The sequence below is a fragment of the Helianthus annuus genome, chromosome 1, assembly GCF_002127325.2.
Source record: "Helianthus annuus cultivar XRQ/B chromosome 1, HanXRQr2.0-SUNRISE, whole genome shotgun sequence".
Taxonomy (NCBI): domain Eukaryota; kingdom Viridiplantae; phylum Streptophyta; class Magnoliopsida; order Asterales; family Asteraceae; genus Helianthus; species Helianthus annuus.
This window is the reverse complement of record NC_035433.2, coordinates 10,478,547-10,485,216: the sequence shown is the minus strand read 5'-3', so window position 1 is coordinate 10,485,216 and position 6,670 is coordinate 10,478,547.

Below are 6,670 nucleotides of genomic sequence, written 5' to 3'. Positions count from 1 at the left end.
TTTAAGTTTTCAATTTCTTTTAAGTACCGAACTTATTATTTCATTATTATAATTAATTGTGATTATATTCTCATTTAATTATTTTTTTAATATTATTTCATTTTTATTTTTAATATTAAAGTGTATTTAATTCATGATGGTGTTAGAAAGACAAATTCACCCCCAAAATGTAATTAATATATGCATTTGTATGTTGTATACTAAGCATTTCTTCTTGTACCTCTTAATTTTTAAGAAGTCATTGAGGAAATGCTTTATAATATAGTATTGGTGCATTTAAAACAACCATAAATTTTGGTTTTAAAATAGAACATATAACTAAACTTTTAAAAATTAGATGATTATAGAAGTTAAATACCTTTTGTAATTGTATTTTACGCTAATCATCTACATATAAAAGATTAAAATGTTGGGATAAGAAAGTGTTTCGGGTCAACATTCCCTTCTCAATCCACACCATAAGCCAAGAAAATCTCAACCATCAAAATATGATACAAGGGCTAAAAAGTGGTTCCTAATTATGCAATGGTTATCATTTTAACCTTATTCCATGAGACTTGGGGTAAGATGCAGGAAGATTTTTTTTGAGTTTTAAACCATCTCTAACTAAGTTCATTATTTAATCATTAGTGTTGCAATTATTAGGTATTATAGATAATACCATATGAAATTTCCTTTTAGTAATTTTCGTTTCAAATTGGTTAGCATCTTTTGAGTTTTAAAACCATTACCTTTTAGTAATTGTCGTTTCAAGTTGATTAGCATCTTTAAAGTTTTAAAACCATTTATAGTTATAATTAAATTCATAATAACGTTGATTAAGTTTGTTTATATTTTGATTATTATTATTATTATTATTATTATTATTATTATTATTATTATTATTATTATTATTATTATTATTTCATATGATGTTCATCAACTATGTGATAAAATTGCAAAAAGGTTGTAACCTTATTTGTATGATGTTTAGCACAAATTATCTTGATTTACTTATTTTATTTTTGTTATCAACGTTTCCTATAATTCTCATTTCAAGTGTTATATTAATTTTAAATTTGGGATCCACCATATATACACACACATATGCCGTTAGTAATTTATAAGTAAAGCACATATTCGTTTACAACCCAATATTTTGATGTACCCTTATTATTTAGTTTAATTATAAAATTCAATCAACTCATCGGTTACGGAAAAGTTGAAACGGAAAAGCAATGTAAATATGAGGAAGGTGATGATGTTTAATTAAGTCAAATGATTTAATTCTTTATCAAGTATTTAACAATACTTAATTTATAAAGTTATCAATTTAATTGTATTTATCAATTTATACTCATGTAGAAAGACTAATTTGTCCCTTTACTAACTTCATTGAGTTGTTGTACTATAAACATAAAATGTTGCAATTATTTAAATTTGGTTGGAACCCTTGTGAAATGTTTTATATGATTGTATAGATAAACGCAATCAATTTAAATCTCTTGTGCGTGTTGAAAACATCGGAGCCCTTAAAGTTTGCTGCCCAATCCTGTCAAACAATACATCCTCAAATATTTCCTAGTATCAATTAAATCACACAAAAGCATCATATGTTAAAAAAATATTCAATTAGAAACTAAAAAAGGAAATACCAATAGGCCAAATAAAGACTTATCTCCAAATGGATAACTTTTCTCGTACCCACCCCTTTACACCTCCATATACATGAAGCTGCAAAAAGGAAAAATACTATAAATTTATGAACAATTAAACAATACATTGGTAAATGGTTCCAGATACTGTAGTCATGCGAGGGTACCTTGCTGAAGTATGAAGTGTCTCTCCACCAAGATAAATCAATTTCATATCAACTTATCTCTTTCTTTTCGGTTCTAAGTCGCACAATAGCAGACAAAGGAGTTGATGTTGAGTGAAATGGTGAATTTATAGTAATGATGGGAGATTCCTTAATCGATCAAATTTATTACATATTGATTGAAATCGGACCTTTGGAGTGCTTTTGTGGTTTATTCCAGTAGGTTTCTTTTATTAATTGCATTTTAAGTTTTCAATTTCTTTTAAGTACCGAACTTATTATTTCATTATTATAATTAATTGTGATTATATTCTCATTTAATTATTTTTTTAATATTATTTCATTTTTATTTTTAATATTAAAGTGTATTTAATTCATGATGGTGTTAGAAAGACAAATTCACCCCCAAAATGTAATTAATATATGCATTTGTATGTTGTATACTAAGCATTTCTTCTTGTACCTCTTAATTTTTAAGAAGTCATTCAGGAAATGCTTTATAATATAGTATTGGTGCATTTAAAACAACCATAAATTTTGGTTTTAAAATAGAACATATAACTAAACTTTTAAAAATTAGATGATTATAGAAGTTAAATACCTTTTGTAATTGTATTTTACGCTAATCATCTACATATAAAAGATTAAAATGTTGGGATAAGAAAGTGTTTCGGGTCAACATTCCCTTCTCAATCCACACCATAAGCCAAGAAAATCTCAACCATCAAAATATGATACAAGGGCTAAAAAGTGGTTCCTAATTATGCAATGGTTATCATTTTAACCTTATTCCATGAGACTTGGGGTAAGATGCAGGAAGATTTTTTTTGAGTTTTAAACCATCTCTAACTAAGTTCATTATTTAATCATTAGTGTTGCAATTATTAGGTATTATAGATAATACCATATGAAATTTCCTTTTAGTAATTTTCGTTTCAAATTGGTTAGCATCTTTTGAGTTTTAAAACCATTACCTTTTAGTAATTGTCGTTTCAAGTTGATTAGCATCTTTAAAGTTTTAAAACCATTTATAGTTATAATTAAATTCATAATAACGTTGATTAAGTTTGTTTATATTTTGATTATTATTATTATTATTATTATTATTATTATTATTATTATTTCATATGATGTTCATCAACTATGTGATAAAATTGCAAAAAGGTTGTAACCTTATTTGTATGATGTTTAGCACAAATTATCTTGATTTACTTATTTTATTTTTGTTATCAACGTTTCCTATAATTCTCATTTCAAGTGTTATATTAATTTTAAATTTGGGATCCACCATATATACACACACATATGCCGTTAGTAATTTATAAGTAAAGCACATATTCGTTTACAACCCAATATTTTGATGTACCCTTATTATTTAGTTTAATTATAAAATTCAATCAACTCATCGGTTACGGAAAAGTTGAAACGGAAAAGCAATGTAAATATGAGGAAGGTGATGATGTTTAATTAAGTCAAATGATTTAATTCTTTATCAAGTATTTAACAATACTTAATTTATAAAGTTATCAATTTAATTGTATTTATCAATTTATACTCATGTAGAAAGACTAATTTGTCCCTTTACTAACTTCATTGAGTTGTTGTACTATAAACATAAAATGTTGCAATTATTTAGATTTGGTTGGAACCCTTGTGAAATGTTTTATATGATTGTATAGATAAACGCAATCAATTTAAATCTCTTATGCGTGTTGAAAACATCGGAGCCCTTAAAGTTTGCTGCCCAATCCTGTCAAACAATACATCCTCAAATATTTCCTAGTATCAATTAAATCACACAAAAGCATCATATGTTAAAAAAATATTCAATTAGAAATTAAAAAAGGAAATACCAATAGGCCAAATAAAGACTTATCTCCAAATGGATAACTTTTCTCGTACCCACCCCTTTACACCTCCATATACATGAAGCTGCAAAAAGGAAAAATACTATAAATTTATGAACAATTAAACAATACATTGGTAAATGGTTCCAGATACTATAGTCATGCGAGGGTACCTTGCTGAAGTATGAAGTGTCTCTCCACCAAGATAAATCAATTTCATATCAACTTATCTCTTTCTTTTCGGTTCTAAGTCGCACAATAGCAGACAAAGGAGTTGATGTTGAGTGAAATGGTGAATTTATAGTAATGATGGGAGATTCCTTAATCGATCAAATTTATTACATATTGATTGAAATCGGACCTTTGGAGTGCTTTTGTGGTTTATTCCAGTAGGTTTCTTTTATTAATTGCATTTCAAGTTTTCAATTTCTTTTAAGTACCGAACTTATTATTTCATTATTATAATTAATTGTGATTATATTCTCATTTAATTATTTTTTTAATATTATTTCATTTTTATTTTTAATATTAAAGTGTATTTAATTCATGATGGTGTTAGAAAGACAAATTCACCCCCAAAATGTAATTAATATATGCATTTGTATGTTGTATACTAAGCATTTCTTCTTGTACCTCTTAATTTTTAAGAAGTCATTGAGGAAATGCTTTATAATATAGTATTGGTGCATTTAAAACAACCATAAATTTTGGTTTTAAAATAGAACATATAACTAAACTTTTAAAAATTAGATGATTATAGAAGTTAAATACCTTTTGTAATTGTATTTTACGCTAATCATCTACATATAAAAGATTAAAATGTTGGGATAAGAAAGTGTTTCGGGTCAACATTCCCTTCTCAATCCACACCATAAGCCAAGAAAATCTCAACCATCAAAATATGATCCAAGGGCTAAAAAGTGGTTCTTAATTATGCAATGGTTATCATTTTAACCTTATTCCATGAGACTTGGGGTAAGATGCAGGAAGATTTTTTTTGAGTTTTAAACCATCTCTAACTAAGTTCATTATTTAATCATTAGTGTTGCAATTATTAGGTATTATAGATAATACCATATGAAATTTCCTTTTAGTAATTTTCGTTTCAAATTGGTTAGCATCTTTTGAGTTTTAAAACCATTACCTTTTAGTAATTGTCGTTTCAAGTTGATTAGCATCTTTAAAGTTTTAAAACCATTTATAGTTATAATTAAATTCATAATAACGTTGATTAAGTTTGTTTATATTTTGATTATTATTATTATTATTATTATTATTATTATTATTATTATTATTATTATTATTGTTATGCGTGCAAAGTGCCAACATGTGAATTGTAATAATTGTACAATCAGAGCAATAAATTCATCTATGTCAATGCATGGATAATTATGGTGTCTTGGTTGTTATTGCACCATATCTTTGGTCCAATAGGATCCTTTCATCATGAGACTTGTTTGTTATTGCACCATACTTTTGGTCCAATAGAATGGCAATAGGTTGATGTTTTGTCAAATAGCAATATGGAATTTACCAACAATTGTCGGCCATAATGGATTATTTTAGTGATGATATTTCAAATTGAATGATAATTATAGTGATTGTTTATGCTTTCACACTAATCGATATGGACTGTTAATAATGGAATCGCACATGGGATGGGTGTTTGGTGATAACTAGTGGGTTCCGGATGCAAGGGTTAGTGGGCACGGTTGTAGCATGGACAACTTCGAGTAATGGAATAAATCTAGTGAATATTGGTGGGTGTTAGTAATGGCTAGTTCATGTCTTAAGAACTCCATGTTAGTGAACTGTTGTTGAAGGTGACCGTGTCATTTTTAGTCAATATATAAATCTAGAGGATAAGGGTCATTGATGATGAATAACATTTGCGATAATTATGTTGTTTGATCCGAATTGATAGTGAAACTGCAATGATTGTGTTTGCGAGAAATTAGGGAGTAAATGATAGCAACTTGTAACCGATTCACCCGTAATTTACGACATTAACTAACACAACTCGCACACGCACCTAGCCGCATACTCAATGGAACGAGTCGCACGGTAAGTAATCGCACAGTAGAATGTCGTATACTATTAAACTGCATGTTTATATGTTGTTTATGCATGATCGCACATTAGCTCAACGCCGCACATCTGTGACTTGATCACACACTTGATACCCGGTCGCACACTCGGGGGATGTCGCACATTTGTTGTGGGCTTTCTTCTGAGTGGGCCGCGCATCAAACGGCCGGGCTCGCAAGCCCTTACCTGTGAGATCGGAATCGCATAATTTTGATTGGGCCGCACACCCTTGTGAGCATTGAATTAACTGTTACATGTTTTATGAAAAGATGAACGTTTATTATGAATTTGCACATGACCTGAATACCTGCAATATGATGACCATAAACTTTTATGAGCATGATTAACTGTTATGACTAGTATTAAGTTGTGTGTATTGTTGGTACGCTACTTGTATGGTATGTGCAATGAGAATGTGATCAATGTGTTTACAAAACTGACTGTCTTTGGTAACCACGGTAGGGTTGGTTGACTAACTGGACGGGTAATTAATCATACCGAGCAAACCAAGGTGAGTTCACACAGCCAAGGCATGGGGTTCCCAGGGTGGGAATGGGATTTGATTATTTACTGGTACTTATCTATACTGGAACGTAGTGATGTGATTTGATGAACTATTGTACATACTCCACTGTTAGAATTACTACTAGACTAGTAACACTTATTGAACTGATCTTCGCACACCTGCCATGGGTTGGCCGCGATATTATGACTGACTTCGCACACCTGCCTTTGGAAGGCCGCGAACTGGAATTTACTAATCTTCGCACACCTGCCTGGGAGGCCGCGATACAGGTAAACCTAGTCTAGAATACACGGGATGAACATCCCCTAATATCTTCGCATACCTGCCTGGGAGGCCGCGATGGAAACTAATACGATACATGACATAACGAACGAACATACTACTACTCACGCTATCCTATTACTGAACTGT